The sequence below is a fragment of the Somniosus microcephalus genome, unplaced genomic scaffold (assembly GCF_052327205.1).
Source record: "Somniosus microcephalus isolate GS21.2 unplaced genomic scaffold, FLI_Smic_1.0 unresolved_chr1, whole genome shotgun sequence".
Taxonomy (NCBI): domain Eukaryota; kingdom Metazoa; phylum Chordata; class Chondrichthyes; order Squaliformes; family Somniosidae; genus Somniosus; species Somniosus microcephalus.
The window spans coordinates 53,991,919-54,011,380 of NW_028225179.1; the positions used below are offsets into that span (position 1 = coordinate 53,991,919).

Genomic DNA, 19,462 nt, shown 5'->3' on the forward strand with positions numbered 1-19,462 from the left:
AGATAGTAAGAGCTACAAAGGGGGAGTATGAAGAGAAAGAGACTGGTGAAATGGGCAGACACATGGCAGATAAAGTTAACGTAGAGAAGTGCAAAGTGATATATTTTGGTCGGAAGAATGAGGAGAGACAATGTCAACTAAATGGTAGAACTTTAATGGGGCCGATTATTTCGTTTAATCGGCTCCCTCTGCAGACCACTGGCCCCGAAACCACTCAGAATGCTCTCCCCTGCAATTAATTAACCAGCTCTAAATGGTACAATTTGAAAGAGGGTGCACGAACTGGAACACATGGGGTGTGCGCACACAAATCATTGAAGGTGGCGGGATAAGTTGAGAAAGCTGTGTAAACGGATTTGAGATCCTGTCTTTTATTAATAGCTGAATAGAGTATAAAAGCAAGGAAATTATGCTAAACATTTATAAAGCACTGGTGAGGCCTCACCTGGAGTATTGCGTTCAATTCTGGGCACCACACTTTACGAAAGAAGGCAAGGCCTTGGAGGGAGTGCAGAATCGATTTATTGGAATGGTACCAGGGATGCGGGACCTCATTTATGCAAAGAGACTGGAGAAGCAGGGATTTTTCTCTTTAGAGCAAAGAATGTCAAGAGGAGAGTTGAAAGAAATGTTCAAAGTTATGAATGTATTTGATAGAGATAAAAAGGTGAAACATTAAAAATGTCAAATTAAATGCGATAAATGTCCCGAGGAGTAGATGGGGGTCGAACCCATGCTCTTACGGTTTACGAGACCGACGCCTTACCACTTGGCCACTACGCCGTATGTCAAAGTTTAACTTGAGCTTCATTAGTACCGAACCCCGAATCATTTCAATGAGGTTGAAACAGAACAGGCACTTGTGCACAGAAATAAACTGAGATAGTGGAGCAGGCAAATAACAGCCTCATTTACATGAATCCTTCAATAAAACCTTTCAGATAATTAGAGAATCATACATCACAGAAGGAGGCCATTTGCCCCGTCGTGCTCTTGAAAGAGCAATCCAATTATTCCCAGCTCTTTCCCCATACCCCTGCAAAATTTTCCAATTCAAGTATTTATCCAATTCCCTTTTGAAAGTTACTATTGAATCTGCTTCCAGCACCATTTCAGGCAGAGCATTACAGATTATAATAACTCGCAATGTAAAAAAATGTTTCCTCATCTGCCCTCTGGTGCTCTTTCCAATTACATTCAGTTTGAGTCCTCTGTTGTCCTCTGGGTGTTGCCAGGACTGGAGAATGTTGGCGTTGAGGAAAGATTGGACAGACTGGAGTTGTTTTCTTTGGAACAGGGGAGGCGGAGGGGAGACTTAATTGAGGTGTATAAAATTATGAGGGGCCGAGCTAGAGTGGATAGGAAGCACCTATTTCAGTTAGCAGAGAGGTCAATAACAAGGAGCCATAGATTTAAAGTAATTGGTAGAATGATTAGAGGGGTGTTCAGGAGAACTTTTATCACCCAAAGGGTGGTGGAGGTCTGGAACGCACTAACTGAAATGGTGGTAGAGGCAGAAACCCTCATCATATTTGAAAAGTACTTGGATATGCACTTGATGTGCCGTAAACTGCAAGGCTACGGATCAATAGCTGGAAAGTGGGATTAGGCTGGATAGGTCTTTCGTCCAGAGCCGATGGCCCTCCTTCTGTGCCGCAAATTTCTAGGGTTCTATGATTCTAACAGGTAGTGAGTTCTCCTAGGTGTCCTGGGCATATCTGTGTCCGAGAGCCAACATCACCAGTGGGATCTTGCTGTGTAGAAATTGGCAGCCGTGTTTTCATACATTACAAGCAGTGACCACGCTTCAAAAAGTACTTCATTTTCTGTAAAGCAATTTTTTTTTAAACATTCGCCATTCATGCGATGTGGGGGTCGCTGGCAATACTAGCATTTATTGACCATCCCCAATTGCCCTTGAGAAGGTGGTGATGAGTGCCTTTTTGAACCACTGCAGTCCGTGAGGTGAAGATACCCAGAGTGCTGTTAGGGAAGGAGTTCCCGGATTTTGACCCAGCGACAATGAAGGAACGACAATATATTTCCAAGTCAGGATGGTGCATGCCTTGGAGGGGAACTTGCAGGTGTTGGTGTTCCCATGCACTAACTGCTCTTGTCCTTCTAGGAGGTACAGGCATCGGTTTTGGGAGGTGCTGTGGAAGAAGCTTTGGCACTTGTGTAGCGCGATTGTTTCATTCTACGTATCAACTCAAGCCTGAATGTTGTCCAGTTCTTGCTGCATGCAGGCCAGGATTGCTTCATTATCTGATGGGATGAGAATGGAACTGAACACTGTGCAATCATCGCTGAACATCCCCACTTCTGACCTTATGATAGAGGGAAGGTCTTTGATGAAGCAGGTGAAGATTAACTCCTGCAGTGATGTCCCGGTGCTGATATGATTGGCCTCCAACAACCACAAGCATCTTCCTTTATGTTAGGCATGTGTCCAGCAGAGGAGTTTCCCCCTACCCCACGTCCCCCGAAAGATTCCATTGACTTCAATTTTACTCGGGCTCCTGGATGCAACATTCGGCCTAATGCTATTTTGATGCTAAGAGCAATCACTCTCACCTCGCCTTTGGCCATGTTAGGATCAAGGGTGTAATGAGGTCTGGATCCTAGTGGTCCTGTCGGGACTCAGACTGAGCATTCGTGAGCAATCCGGACGTCCCATGGTCGTGAAAGCTGCTATAGGAGAGCGAGTTTTCTTTTTCACTATTTAAAAACTACTAACAATTGCGCGATGTTTATTTGTAGTAACAGATGGTCATCGGGCTGAAACCTTAACTCCAACTTCCTCTCCCCACAGACCCTGCCAGGTTGTCCCAGCAAGGCCCATTCATAAATGTTGATATTAAATAAATTGTTCCTTCTATCGTCATTAATGACTTAGAAAACACAATATAGAGCCATATATCCAAGTTTGCCGATGATACAAAGGTTGGTGCTACGGTAAGTCGTGTAGCCAGCAGCATATAATTACAAAGATATATTGATAGCTTAAGTGAATGGGCGAAACCGTGCCTGATGGATTTCAATGCAGGTAATTATGTCGTCATTCATTTTAGACCAAAAATGTAGATCGGAGTATTGATTACATGGTGCACAGATCGGAACAGTGGAGTTCCGAAGTTATTTCGGGTTCATGCACACAGACCACTAAAAGGTAGCAGTAAGGTACAGAAATAATCAAGAAATCGCACAGCATATAAGGCTTTATAACGAGAGGCTAGAATATAAAGGAGAGGAAGTTATTCTACAGCTAACTAGATACCTGGTTCTATGTACAGTTCTGGGCACCGGCCGTTAGAAAGTATAGATTGACAATGGAGGGGTTGCAGTGCACATTCACCAAAACGTTACCAGCGCTCCAAGGGTTAAAATATGAGGAGCGATTACATAAACTGGGCTTCTACTTCCTGGAATTTAGAAGGTTGTAGCATTTGATTGAGGTTTTTAAGATTTTGAAACGAATTGATAAGGTAGATAGAGAGAAATCATGTTTAGCCGTTGGTGGCGGAGTCTAGGACAAGGGGACATAATTGTAAAATCAGAGGCAGGCCATTCGGGGAAGAAGTTAGGAAGCATTTCTGCACGTGAATGTTGGCAGCAGTGTGGAACTCTCTCCCACAAAATAGCAGTATATGCCAGCTCAACTAATAATGTTAACCTGAGATCGGTACGTCTTTGCTAGACATGCGTTGAAATGATGTGTTGCCAAAGCAGATGGATGGAGTTAAGACACAGCTCAGACAGGAATTCAGTGAATGGCGAAAAGGCTCAAGGGGCTGAATGGCCTCCTCCTGTTCCTATGTTCAGAACAAAGCTACGGACGGTGAAAAGCTGAACTGCAAAAGCACAGCAGCTGGGCAAGTGATGCATTGAACTGATCGTGCGTAACTAAACAAGAACTCCCTCGGCTTTTAGCCCATAGACCATGTAACCCTCCCGTTCAACACCGAACACCTATGAAGGAATAATGTTAAAATGCACGTGAAACACTCAGGATCAGCAAGCTGTAAACTGAACCAGCGCTTAAAGGGTTAACACGTGAGGTGCAGAGTAAAATGATGTGGGGGGGGCGATGGAGAGAGTGACGGAGAGAAGGTAGTAGTTGGACGGATAAACAGTGACCCAATTAGAAAAGCTTACAGAAAGTGACTGAGGCTGAGTGAGGCATACAGAGAGACTGACACCAGGAAATAAATACAGCAACAGAGAGAAATAGAGCGAATCATAGAGCGAGAAAAAGAGAAACATCACATTAAAGGTGAGAAAGTCGCTGCCGGCACGGGCGTGAATTGGAGACGTGACCTGCGGTTTACCGGTGAAAACACAAGGTCACTGAGGTAGAGGATTGTCGCATCATAGAACCATAGAATGGCTCACTTTCCCCACAGCCCTGCACATTGTTCGTCATCAAGTATTTATCCAATTCCCTCCTGACTATTGCATCAGCGATCCGATCTGCTTCCACCAACAGTTCAGACAATGAATTCCAGACCATAACTACCCTCTGAGTAATAAAAAAAACTCATCGCCTCAGTAATAAAACAATCTCATCCCCTCAGTAATAAAACAATCTAATCTCACCTCGCGTTCTTTTGCCAATTAAATTAATAATTTAAACCTGAGATCGATAGTTTTCTTTTAGACAAGGGTACGAATGGATTAGACGTTCAAAGCAGGTGGGTGAAGTTAAGATCCAGGTCAGCCATGATCTCACTGAATGGTGGAATATGCTCGAAGAGTTGAGTGGCCCACTCCTTTTCCTATTTTCTGTCAATCGGCGGAGCACCTGCTGTAAATGTAGCAACGCTGCCTGGAAATGTGAAATATAAATATTGAAATTTCCTTTCCAATGATTACAATACTTCGATGAGTTATCACAATCGATAACATCCAACATTGGGGGGCTCAGAATTCACACGTAATGACGTACATTCAATCTTCACTCAGATCCCTTAACCACTCGGCCATCCTGGTGATATAAACAGCGACGCGCAGTTGTACACAATTCAACAAATTCCTTTCACGTCAAAATACAAATCCATTGATAATGCCAGTGATTTGAAAGCTGCTGTGGGAAAAATAACATCACTTACATTCTTGTTTCCTGGTCCTCACTGTCTCCCTTTCACTGTGGGCGTCCAATCCCGCTACACCTCCATCCCCCACCAGGACGGCTGGATGACCCTCCGCTTCTTCCTTGAACGGAGGCCATCACAGTCACCATCCACTACCAACCTCCACCGCCTGGCTGAACTTGTATTGAACTTACATTGAACTACTTCTCCTTTGAATCTACTCACTTCAACCAAAGAAGCCCAGCTGCTCCCAAAGCTAACTTGACGCCACGTCCTCCCACCTTGCTTCCTGTAAGGACTCTATTCCTTTTTCTAAGTTCCTCCCTCTCCATCGCATCTCTTCTGACGATGCCAACATACAGTTGGGCCAGTAATTCCGGTCCCAACGCGTGAGTACGGACGGGGTACTCACGTGTGGGCCCGTTGGAAGTGCCGGATATCAGCATGCACAGCGCATGAGCAGGAAACCAGCATTTCCTCCAAGGGGTTCAGAGGTCCTGCGCGCACGCGTTGAACTTCCTTCTTTTTGACAGGTTTGCCCGTGTGCAAGGGCCTGAACTTTTTAGACATACAAAAAGGAGGCGTAAGGACTTGATTCTTTAAGGTAAGTGGTCTATTATTTAGAATTATAACATATTTTCCACAGCTTTATTGTTCTTAAGGACTTTACAGTAAGGTAAGTTTATTTTCAGACCCGATTTCTTAAAAAATTATTTTTTTCAAAAATTTGATTAATTGTTTAAAATGGTTTTTTTAAGTTATTTATAGTTTATATAATTATTGGGAAGCTTTTTTAAATTTTATTTAAAGTTAAACTAGTCTTTTGCGCGCACTACTTTTCATGAGTTTGACAGATCTTACTATAAACTCATGAATGAAGTTTCCCCTCCCCTGATTGGCTGCATAGTGCTCACCTGATCCCAGCCGGCACATCGCACTAACTACGCCGCTGGATCAGGCAAGCACAGCGCGCTGACATCTGAACCGGGCCAGTGACAGGAATTGCAAGCAGGCCCAGGCTTCAGATGTCGGCGTGCCGGGTGAGTGCACATCGGGGGCTTGCACGCGCGGCAAGCCCCCGAACCTAATTTCTGGGCCAACCACCTGGATCTGTGTAACGGCAGTCTGTGTCAGGGTAGCATCTGTCTAGTTCTGCATATTATATCTGGATCTGAGTAAGCGCTGTCTGTGTCAGGGTCGGAGCTGTCAGGGTCGGTACGTTATATCTGGATCTGTGTAAGGGCAGTCTGTGTCAGGGTAGGAATTGTTTGGCTCTGTATGTTATATCTGAGTCAGTGTAGGTTCTTTCCAGGTTTGTGTAGGAGCAACCAGGGTTTATGAAGAAGCTAACGAAAGGCAATCAACCTGCAACATTAACTGTTTCTCTCTCCACAGATGCTGCCAGGCCTGCTCAGTATATCCAGCATTTACTGTTTTTATTTCAGATTTCCAGCATCAGCAGCATTTTGCTTTGGTTTCTATGATGCAGATGTCTGGGTCTGTGTAGGAATATCTGGGTCTGTGCAGGATCTGTCTGGATTTGTGTATGAGTGCCTGGGTCTTTGTAGGAGCTGTCTGTGTCTGTGTAGGAAGGTCTGGGTCTGAGCAGGAGCTGTCTGGGTCTGTGTAGGAATGTCTGTGTAGGAGCGGCCTGGGTCTGCGTAGGAGCTGTCTAGTTTTGAATAGGAATGTCTGGGTCTGTGTATGTGCTGTCTGGTTCTGCGTAGGAATGCCTGGGTCCGTGTAGGTACATTCTGTGCCTTTCTTGGAACTGTCCATGCCCGTGTAGGAAGTTCCGATGTCAGTGTAGTGGCTCATGCATAGGTGCTGGCTGAGTCATTGTAGGAATTGTCTGGGTCTATGTAGGAGCGAATGGGTCGGAGCAGGAGCTCTTGGGTCAGCACATGTGTTCCATGGATCAGGGTTGGAGCTATCTGGTTTTCTGTAGGATAGTCTGTGCCTGTGACGGTGCTCCCTGTGTCAGGGTAGGAGCACCCTGTGTCTGTGTAGGACAGTCTGTGCCTGTGATGGTGCTCCCTGGTTCGGGGTAGGAGCTCCCTGGGTCTGTGTAGGACAGTCGGTGCCTATGGTGACGCTCCCTGTGTCAGTATAGGAGCTCCCTGGGTCTGTGTAGTTAAGTATGTGTCTGTGATGGTGGTACCTGTGTCAGGGCAGGAGCTGACTGGGTCTGTGTATGAAAGTCTGTGCTTGTGATGGTGCTCCCTGTGTCAGGGTAGGAGCCACCTAGGTCTGTGTAGGAAAGCCTGTGCTTGTGGTGGTGCTCCCTGTGTTAGAGTAGGAGCTGACTGGCTCCGTCTATAAAGTCTGTGCCTGTGATGGTGCTCCCACTGTCAGGGTAGGTACCTTGTAGGTCTAAATATGCTTACGGGTCTGAACCGAAGTTTTCTGGGACAAAATAGGAACTGCTTTAATCTTTATAGACAAAAACATCTGTCTGATGGGGCTGAGATTTCGTCAAAAGGTCACAGCGTCGCCGTCCTCACCTGTGCTTTGTAAAGCAGCTTTATTTACGTTTTAATTTACAGATGGGTGAAATGATAATCAGGGGCGAATGGAGCCTCAGCGCCCCCGGGTGAGACAGGGATGAATCTGCCGGGCCTGGTCCTGAATGTGCAAATGTGGCAGAAATCACGATGGGCATGGGAGGAGATGAGTGGGGCTATGAACTGAGATTAAACCCCCTGCCCAAACAAAACTTGCCTCAGTCACAGAAACGAATGGTCACTTCCTGGGCGGTTGTTGCATCACTCACTGCCTCCATATCTTCTCACTGCCTTTGCTGAGATATTGTGCAAATCTGAGGCCTCGCACCAAACTAATGCAGAAACGCTGCTGCTGCTCTCGGGATGGGTACCTGCTGCCTCTATACATTACCGTCCTAACAATTCATTAACTGTCTGAGTGGAGCCGTGCGCCGCTTCAGAAGACTGGCAGACAAGGCAATGTCAGAGCTGTCCCGGGCTCAAGTGCTCTGCTTTGCAAGAACAGCCAACACATGACTTACTTATGGAAACGCTCTAAGTGCTGCTTCTTATATCAATGGCTCGTTGGTCTAGGGGTACGATTCTCGCTTCGGGTTAATTAGCATAGAATATGTGAGAGGTCCCGGGTTCAAATCCCGGACGAGCCCTCATTTTGCTCTCGACTTTTGACCTTGAATTCCCTTTGAAACATTTGGAAAGATAAAAGGGCAGTTTCCAAATCAATCCACGTGAATCTCAAGCGCTTTGGTAAGAGGGTCAGTGCAAATATGCCGGATCAAAGGTAATCTCTACGGCCTACTATTTGTATAAACGAGTTTTTTCTGGAAGTTGAATGCGATATTCAACCAGTTCTGGATTTTCATCGCATTAAAGTAGATAAATGAACAAAAGATTTGCATTTATTGTGCGCCTTTTACCACAAACGGACGTCCCAAAGCACTTTACAGCCAATGAAGTACTGTTGTACATCAGTGTTGTAATGTAGGAAACATGGTTACCAATTTGCGCACAGCAAGCTGCCACAAACAGCAATCAGATAATGACCAGATCATCTGTTATTTTTTGTTATGTTGATTGAGGAATAAAAATTGGCCAGAATGATTGATGTCCCAGTTTTATTCAGTATACAGGCAGTCATTAAGATAAATAATGATTGGGACTGGGAAGGACACAGTTTTCACACCTACCCGCAATGATCACAAGATCCTTACCTCTGAGGAAGGCCATTCAGCCCATTCTAATACAGCCCTCCAGGGCATCCATAGTCTTCACTTCATTGTTTAATCCAGTTTATTCCTATAAATCATTCCGAGGGTTTAACCACCACCGCTCTGCCTGGAGTCCATTCTAAGTGTTGATCATTCTCCTGATATCAGCCCTAAAGAGCTCACTTTTACTTTTGAGGCTGTTTCTTCTTGTAATCTGGTATTCCACATGAGTTACTTTCTTGTAGATCTCTCCATTGCTGCAGCTGCCTCCATACTAGGCTGAAAATTTCGATTTTAACCCCGAGCGGGTAGGGGTAAAATCCCTCCACGTGTGTATGTTTGTTCAACAGTATCCAGGTGTGTCTGGTACTGTTGCTCCCTCCTCTGGCCGCTGTGTAGTATTGCACCACCTGGCACTGCTGCAGCCTCCTCTGGCCGCTGTGCAGTATTGCACCACCTGGTACTTCTGCTCCCTCCTCTGGCCGCTGTGCAGTATTGCACCACCTGGTTCTGCTGCTCCCTCTGCTGGCTGCTGCGCAGTACTGCTGTGTATGGTTGAACCTGGTCCAGCTTCGACCTCCTCTGCTTCTAGCTGTGCCAGAGCTGGAAAAGGAGAATGAAGGGTGGAGTTGCTTCGGGGGAAGCGACCTTCCAGAATAGAAGGAGTGAAAGGACGATTTCTTGATCCAGTCTGCAGACACCTAATATAGGGTAAACTTATCTGAGAAGGAAGAGAACAGAATTCCCGAACTTAGAGCGGGTGTAGTGCTTTCAACATTCTACCTGCTCCGACATTACATTAGTTCATGGCTGATCTGCACCTCACCTACATTTGTCTGGCGTTGCTCCATATAGCTTGATCCCCTTACCTAACAACAACTTGCCAATCTCAGTCTTGGAAGCAACAATTGACCCCCACGGAATTATTGGGGAGAGAGTTCCAGATTCCTGCAAACCTTTATGTGAAAAGATGCTTTCGGATTTGACTTTTGAATGCAGCGGCTGTAGTTTTAAATTTTTCCCCCTTGTACTTGATTCCCCAGTCAGAGGAAGGAGTTTAACTCTATCTACACTATTAAACCTTTTAACACTTAAAACACCATGATCAGCTCACCCATCAACCTACTACATTCAAGAGAACAGAAGCCAAATTTATACAATTAATCCTCATAATTTAACCCTGTAAGCCACGGTATTAATCTGGTAAATCTGCACTGCACCACTCCAAGGACAATATATTCTTCCTGCGTGCGGTGACCAGAACAGAGAACAACAGGCTTGGCTATTCCAAAGCACGCCTGGCCGGCCTGCTACGTTCCATCCTTCAGAAAACTGAGGTAATCCTGCCTGCCCATGTCCTTACTCGCACCAAGTCCCATCCAGCCATCACTCCTGTGCTTACTGACCTGGATTGGCAGGGCAGCAATTTCTGTGTGAATAACTGGGAGAATCGGACATTATAGGGACGTGGGAGGCTATAGAAACGCGGAGCAAACGAGGACTTTTTCATTTTGAGTCTCAATTTAGACAAACCAGAATCGCTGAATGGCAGCTTATGATCAATTATGATTATGGAGCCTGACATTGCTCGGAACTCGAATCACAATAATGATGCATTGAAGGCGTGCGTCATTATTATTACATATATGTCCCAGCAAGCGCGAGGCAAGATGGTTTGTGCTGCGCAAGAAACTGATGGTTATTCACTACAAATGGGAACATATTGTGCTTGTCCGGGATTTGTACATGTGACCTCACATATCAATCAGTGAAACCCTTTAGCGAGAATCACACCACCAAAACAACGAGCCGTTGGCAACATAGCCGTTCAGCCAGTGTAGAATTTAACTGCCACCAAAACCCCATCAGCCCGCCTTTCAAACAGCGTGTGTCCATTCCATCTCGGTTTCTATTCGGGGAAAATCCTCTCTGACACATCTAGGTGAGTGGAATTAGCCCAGGAAATCACCCTGGCCCTGTATCCCTCACAGTACCGAGCTGTTGCAAGAGGTGAATCTGCCCCAGCCAGAAACAGGTCCAGCTCTCGCTTGAAGAAATTCAGCGAATCGGCGTCCACTGCCCGAACCAGCAGATTGTTCCAGAGTTAAAAATAGAAACATAGAAGATAGGAGCAGGGGTAGGCCATTCGGCCCCTCGAGCCTACTCCGCCATTCAATGCGATCATGGCTGATCATCTAAATTCAGTACCCTGTCCCTGCTTTCTCCCCATACCCCTTGATCCCTTTAGCCTTAAAAAATAATTGCTACTCCTTCTTGAATATATTTAATGAATTGGCCTCTACTGCCTTCTGTGGTAGAGAATTCCACAGGTTCACCACTCTCTGGGTGAAGAAATTCCTCCACATTTCTGTCCTAAATGGCTTACCCCTTATCCTTAGACTGTGACCCCTAGTTCTGGACTCCCCGACCATCGGGAACATCCTTCCTGCATCTAGTCTGTCCAGTCCTTCAGAATTTTATAAGTTTCAATGAGATCCCCTCTCATTCTTCTAAACTCCAGCGAGTATACGCCCAATCGAACCAATCTCTCCTCATACATCATTCCTGCCATCCCAGGTATCAGCTTGGTGAATGTTCGCTGAACTCCTTCCATGGCAAGAACATCCTTCCTCAGATAAGGCGACCAAAACAGCAAACAATACTCAAGATGTGGTCTCACCAAGCCCCTGTACAACTGTAGCAGGACATCCTTGTTCCTGTACTCAAACCCTTTCACTACGAAGGCCAACATACCATTTGCCTTCTTAACCGCCTGCTGCACCTGCATGCTTACCTTCAGCGACTGGTGCCCAAGGACACCCTGGTCTCGTTGCCCTTCCCCTTCTCCCAATCTATTACCATTCAGATAATAATCTGCCTTCCTGTTTTTGCCACCAAAGTGGATACCCTCGCATTTATCCACGTTATATTGCATCTGCCATGCTTTTTGCCCAATCACCAATCACCAATCACCCAACCTGTCCAAATGATCCTGGAATTTCTCAGCATTCTCTTCACAGCACACAAGCCCACCCAGCTTTTTCTCGTCTGCAAATTTGGAGATATTACTTCAAGTTCCCTTGTCTGGATCATTAATATATATAGCTTGGGCCGAAGGACCGATCCGTGCGGTACCCCACTAGTCACTGCTGCCACTCAGAAAAAGACCCGTTTATTCCAACTCTTTGCTTTCTGTCTGCCAACCAGTTCTTTATCCAAGTCAATACCTTGCCACCAATCCCACGTGCCTTAACTTTACACGCCAATCTCTTTTGCGGGACCTTATCGACAGCCTTCTGGAAGTCGAAATACACCACATCCACTCGTTCTCCCTTATCTATTTTAACAGTTACAACCTCAAAAAACTCCAGTGGATTAGTCAAGCACGAATTACGTTTTGTAAATCCACGTTGATTTTGTCCGATCCTGTCACTGCTTTCCAAGTGCTCTGCTATTACATCTTTTATAATGGACTCTAGCATTTTCCCCACTACCAATGTCAGGCTTACCAGTCTGTAATTCCCCGTTTTCTCTCTACCAACTTTTTTGAATAGTGGGTTAACATTAGCTACCTTCCAATCCATGGGAACTGTTCCAGATTCCATCAAACGTTGGAAGATGATCAGCAATGCATCTATTATTTCTAGGGCCACTTCCTTAAGTATCCTAGGATGTAAGTTATCAGGCCCTGTGGATTATCGGCCTTCAATCCCATCAATTTCCCGAACACCATTTCCCGACATATACTGATTTCTTTCAGTTCCTCACTTTCATCAGACTCTATGTTCCCCGACATCTCTAGGAGGTTATTTATGTCCTCCTTTTGAAGACAGGACCAAAATATGTATTTAATTGGTCAGCCATTTCTTTGCTCCCCATTATAAATTCCCCTGATTCTGACTGCAAGGGATCTACACTTGACTTCACCAATCTTTTTCTCTTCATATATCTATAAGAGCTTTTACAGTCAGTTTTTATGTTCCCTGAAAGCATACTCTCATATTCTAATTTCCCTTTCTGAATTAATCTCTTTGTCCTTATTTGTTGAATCCTAAACTGCTCCCAATCCTCAGGTTTACTGCTTTTTCTGGCCAATTTATATGTCCTCTCCTTGGATCTTATGCTATCCCTAATTTCCCTTGTTAGCCACGGTTGCATCACCTTTTTTGTTTTATTTTTATGCCAAACTGGGATGAACAAATTCTGTAGTTTATCCATGCGGTCTTTGAATGTGTGCCATTGCCTATCCACCGTCAACCCTTTGAGTGACTTTCCCCAATCAATCCTACCCAACTCGCACCTCAGACCATCATAGATTCCTTTATTTACATTTAGGACCCTAGTCTCTGGGTCGACGACTTCATTCTCCATCTTATGATCGCTCCGACCCAAGGGGCCTCGTACAACAAGATTGCTAATTAATCCTTTCTCGTTGCATAATATCTAGTCTAAGATGGCCTGCTCTCTGGTTGGTTCCTCGACGTATTGGTCCAGGAAACCATCCCGTAAACGCTCCAGGAATTCCTCCTCCACAGTATTGTTACTAATTTGGTTAGCCCAATCTATATGTAGATTAAAGTCACCCATGATGACTGCTGTGCCCTTATTGTCCTCTTCTCTAATTTCCCTTTTAATGCCATCCCCAACCTCCACATTACTGTTTGTAGGTCTAACGTTTTCTGCCCCTTGGTTTTTCTCAGTTCTATCCATACAGATTCCACATAATCAGAGCCAATATCTTTCCTTACAATTGTGTTAATCCTTTCTTTAACCAGCAAAGCTACCCACCTCCCTTTCCTTTTTGCCTATCTTTCCTGAATATTGAATACCCCTGCATGTTGAGTTACCAGCCTTGGCCACCCTGGATCCATGTTTCCATAATCCCAATCAAATCATATTCGATTACCTCTATTTGCGCAGCTAATTCATCCACCCTATTACGAATGCTCCTCGCATTAAGACACAAAGCCTCCAGGCTTGTTTTTTTAACGGTCTTCGGCCTATTAGAATTATTATTTACTGTCAGCAGCAATTTTATGAGAGCTGCAATACTAAAGTGAAAAGCAAAACACATTCCAGGAGACAGACATAGTAACATAGAAATTAGGAAATAGGAGCAGGAGTAGGCCATTCGGCCCCTCGAGCCTGCTCCGCCATTCAATGATATCATGGCTGATCATCCGAATTCAGTACCCTCTCCCTGCATTCTCCCCATATCCCTTGACCCATTTAGCCTTAAGAAATATATCTAACTCCTTCTTGAATATATTTAATGAATTGGCCTCAACTGTCTTTTGTGGTAGAGAATTCCACAGGTTCACCACTCTCTGGGTGAAGAAATTCCTCCTCATCTCAGTCCTAAATGGCTTTCCCCTTATGCTTAAATTATGACCCCTGGTTCTGGACTCCCCGCCATCGGGAACAGCCTTCCTGCATCTAGTCTGTCTGTTCTGTCAGAATTTTATAAGTTTCAAAGAGATCCCCTCTCATTCTTGTAAACTCCAGAGAGTACAATCCCAATCGACCAAATCTCTCCTCATACATTATTCCTGCCATCCCAGGTGTCAGCCTGGTGAATCTTCGCTGAACTCCTTCCATGGCAAGAACATCCTTCCTCAGATAAGTCGACTAAAACTGCACACAATACTCAAGATGTGGTTTCACCAAGGCCCTGTATAACTGCAGCAAGACATCCTTGTTCCTGTATTCAAACCCTTTCGCTATGAAGGCCAACATACCATTTGCCTTCTTAACCGCCTGCTGCAGCTGCATGCTAACCTTGAGCGATTGGTGCACAGGACACCCAGGTCTCTTTGCACTTCCCCTTCACCCAATCTATTGCCATTCAGATAGTAATCTGCCTTCCTATTTTTGCCACCAAAGTGGATAACTTCACATTTATTCACGTTATATTGCATCTGCCATGCTTTTTGCACAATCCCCCAACCTGTCCAAATCATCCTGGAGATTCTCGGCATCCTCCTCACAGCAAACACGCCCACTAGGCTTTGTTTCGTCTGTAAATTTGGAGATATCACATGGACTTCCCTTGTCTAGATCATTACCATATATTTTAAATAGCTTGGGTCGAAGGACCGATCCCTGCGTTACCCCACTAGTCACTGCCTGCCACTCGGAAAAAGACCCGTTTATTCCAACTCTTTGCTTTCTGTCTGCCAACCAGTTCTCTATCCAAGTCAATACCTTGCCCCCAATCCCATGTGCCTTAACTTTACACGCTAATCTCTTATGTGGGACCTTATCGACAGCTTTCTGGAAGTCCAAATACATCACATCCACTGGTTCTACCTTATCTATTTTACCAGTTACATCCTCAAAAAACTCCAGTGGATTAGTCAAGCACGATTTACCTTTTGTAAATCCATGTTGATTTTGTCCAACCTTGTCACTGCTTTCCAAGTGCTCTGCTGTTACATCTTTTATAATGGACTCTAGCATTTTCCCCACTACCAATGTCAGGCTTACCAGTCTGTAATTCCCCGTTTTCTCTCCACCAAATTTTTGAATAGTGCGGTAACATTAGCTACCTTCCAATCCATGGGAACTGTTCCAGATTCCGTCGAATGTTGGAAGATGATCAGCGATGCATCTATTATTTCTAGGGCCACTTCCTTAAGTATCCTAGGATGTAGGTTATCAGGCCCTGGGGATTTATCGGTCTTCAATCCCATGAATTTCCCTAACACCATTTCCGGCATATACTGATTTCTTTCAGTTCCTCCATTTCATCAGACTCTATGTTCCCCGACATCTCTAGGAGGTTATTTGTTTCCTCCTTTTTGAAGACAGAACCAAAATATGTATTTAATTGGTCTGCCATTTCTTTACTCCCCATTATAAATTCCCCTGATTCTGACTGCAAGGGACCTACGCTTGACTTCGCCAATCTTTTTCTCTTCAGAAATCTATAAAATCTTTTACAGTCAGTTTTTATGTTCCCTGAAAACTTACTCTCATATTCTAATTTCCCTTTCTTAATTAATCCCTTTGTCCTCCTTTGTTGAATCCTAAATTGCTCCCAATCCTCAGGATTACTGCTTTTTCTGGCCAATTTATATGTCCTCTCCTTGGATCTTATGCTATCCCTAATTTCCCTTGTTAGCTACGGTTGCTTCACCTTTTTTGCTTTATTTTTATGCCAAACTGGGATGTACAAATTCTGTAGTTTGTCCATGTGGCCTTTGAATGTGTGCCATTGCCTATCCACCGTCAACCCTTTGAGTGCCATTCCCCAATCAATCCTACCCAACTCGCACCTCAGACCATCATAGTTTTCTTTATTTACATTTAGGACACTAGTCTATAGGTCGACTATTTCATTCTCCATCTTAATGAAGAATTCGATCATTTTATAATCGCTCCGACCCAAGGGGCCTCGTACAACAAGATTGCTAATTAATCCTTTCTCGTTACATCTAGTCTGTCTGTCCTGTTAGAATTGTATAAGTTTCAATGAGATCCCCTCTCAATCTTCTAAACTCTAGCGAATATGAGCCTAATCGACCGAATCTCTCTTCATACATCATTACTTCCATTCCAGGTATCAGGCTAGTGAATCTTCGCTGCACTCCCTGCATGGCAAGAACATCCTTCCACAGATAAGGCGACCAAAACTGCACACAATACTCAAGGTGTGGTCTCACCAAGGCGTGTAGAACTGCAGCAAGAGATCTTTGCTCCTGTACTCGAATCCTCTCACTATGAAGGACAGCATACCATTTGCCTTCTTAACCGCCTGCTGCACCTGCATGCTGACCTTCAGCAATTGGTGCACAACGACACACAGTTCTCGCTGGACTTCCCATTTTTCCAATCTATTGCTGTTCAGATAATGATCTGCCTTCCGGTTTTTGCCACCAAAGTGGAGAACCTCGCATTTATCCACATTATACTGCATCTGCCATGCATCAGCCCAATAGCCCAACCTGTCCAAATCATACTGGAGTTTCTCTGCATCCTCCTCATAGCACACACGCCCACCCAGCTTTGTGCCTTCTGCCAACTTGAAGATATTACATCTAGTTTCCTCGTCTAGATCATTAATATATATTGTGAATAACTGGGATCCTAGCATTGGTCACTGCCTGCCACTTGGAAAAAGACCTGTTTATTCCAATTAATTGCTTCCCGTCTGCCAACCAGTTTTCTATTCAAGTCAGTACCTTACCCCCAGTCCCATGTGCGTTAACTTTGCATGTTAGTCTCTTATGCGGGTCCATATCAAAAGCCTTCTGAAAGTCCAAATGCACCACATCCACGGGTTGCCGCTTATCTATTCTACCAGTTACGTCCTGAAAACATTCCAGTAGATTAGTCAAGCATGATTTACCTTTTGTAAATCGATTTTGACTTTGTCCGATCTTGTCACTGTTTTCCACGTGCTCTGCTATTACATTTTTATAATGGAATCTAGCATTTTCCCCACTACATATGTAAGGCTTACCGGTCTATACTTCCCCGTTTTTCTCTACCACCTTTTTTAAATAGTGGGGATACATCAGCTAACCTCCAGTCCACGGGAACTGTTCCAGGGTCGATCGAATTTTGGAAGATGACCAGCATTGCATCTATTGTTTCTTGAGCCTCTTCCTTAAGTACCCTAGGATGTAGACTATCACACCCTGGGGATTTATCAGCCTTCAATCCCATCAATTTCCCTAACACCATTTCCCTACAAATACTGATATCATTCTGTTCCTCACTCTCATTAGACCCTTTGTTACCTGACATCTCTGAGAGTTTATTTGTGTCCTCCTTTGTGAAGACAGAACCAAAGTATAAATTTAATTGGTCTTCCATGTCTTTGTTCCCCATTATAAATTCCCCTGATTCTGATTGCAAGGGACCTACGCTTGAATTTACCAATCGTTTTCTCTTCTCATATCTATAGAAGCTTTTACAGTCAGTTTTTATGTTCCCCGAAAGCTTACTCTCATACTCTATTTCCCCTTCTTAATTAATCCCATTGTCCTCCTTTGCTGAATCCTAAACTATTCCCAATCCTCAGGGTTTTTCTGGCCAATGTATGTGGTCTCTCCTTGGATCTTATGCTATCCCTAATTTCCCTTGTTAGCCAATGTTGAGTCACCTTTATTGTATTATTTTTTATGCCAAACAGGGATGAACAAATTCTGCAGTTCATCCATGTGATCTTTCAATGTTTGCCATTGCCTATTAACCGTCAACCCTTTAAGTAACCTTCCCCAATCCATCCTCGCCAACTCACGCCTCATACAATCGTAGTTTCCTTTATTTAAATTCATTACACATGTTTCTGAATCAAATACATCACTCTCCATCTTAATGAAGAATTATATCATATTATGATCGCTCCTCCCGAAGGGGCCTCGCACAACAAGATTGCTAATTAATCGTTTCTCATTACATAATACCCAGTCTAGAATGTCCCGATCTCTAGTTGGTTCCTCGACACATTGGTCCAGGAAACCATCCCGCATACACTAGGAATTCCTGTTCCACAGTATTGTTACTAAGTTAGTTAGACCAATTTTTATGTAGATTAAAGTCACCCATGATAACTGCTGTGACCTTATTGCACGCATCTCTAATTTCCCGTTTAATGCCATCCCCAACTTCAGCATTACTGTTTCGGGGTCTGTATCTAACTCCCACTAACTTTTTCCGCCCCTTGGTATTTCTCAGCTTTACCCATACAGATTCCACATCATCAGAGCAAATATCCTTCCGGACTATTGTGATAATCTCCTCTTTAACCAGCAATGCTACCCCATCACCTTTTACTTTCTGCCTGTCCTTCCTGAATATTGAATACCCCTGGATGCTGAATTCCCAGCCTTGGTCACCCTGGAGCCTTGTCGCTATACTCCCAATTATATCATACCTGTTTACATCTATTTGCGCAGCTAATTCTTCCACCTTATTACGAATGTTCCTCGCATTAAGACACAAAGGCTTAAGGCTTGTTTTTTTAACCATCTTAGACTTTTAGAATTTTTGTTTACTGCAGCCATGTTTGATTTACACCCTTGACCTCTCTGACTTCCACTTTTGCTTTTCTCCTTCCTGTCTTTTGCTTCCATCCTTGCTTCTGTTTCCTCTGTCTCCCTGCACAGGTTCCCAACCCCCTGCTATTTTAGTTTAAAACCTCCCCAACTGCACTAGCAAACACTCCCCCTAGCACATCGGTCCTGCTCCTGCCCAGGTGCAAATCATCTAGTATATACTGGTCCCACCTCCCCCAGAACCGGTTCCAATGTCCCAGGAATTTGAATCGCTCCCCCTTGCACCATTCCTCTAGCCACATGTTCATCTGACATATCCTTCTATTTCTACTCTGACTAGCACGTGGCACTGGTAGCAATCCTGAGATTACTACCTTTGAGGTCCTAGCTTTTAATTTACCTCCTAACTCCCTATATTAAGCTTTTAGGACCTCGTCCCGTTTTGTACCTATATCGTTTGCACCTATATGTACCACGATAACTGGCTGTTCACCCTTCCCCTCCAAAATGCCCTGCAGCCGCTCCAAGACATCCTTCACCCTTGCACCAGGGAGGAAACATACCATCCTGGAGTCTCGTTTGCGGCCGCAGAAACGCCTATCTACTCCCATTACAATAGAATCCCCTATCACTATAGCTATCTCGCTCTTTTTCCT

The 19,462-nt window shown here is 44.5% G+C and overlaps 1 non-coding gene across 1 annotated transcript; it reads right to left on the reverse strand.

The window, feature by feature from the left end:
* Positions 1-710: 710 nt before the first annotated feature.
* On the reverse strand, positions 711-783 carry trnat-cgu (transfer RNA threonine (anticodon CGU)). Its single transcript has one exon. It is a non-coding gene; the product is annotated as a tRNA-Thr (tRNA).
* Positions 784-19,462: the final 18,679 nt, after the last annotated feature.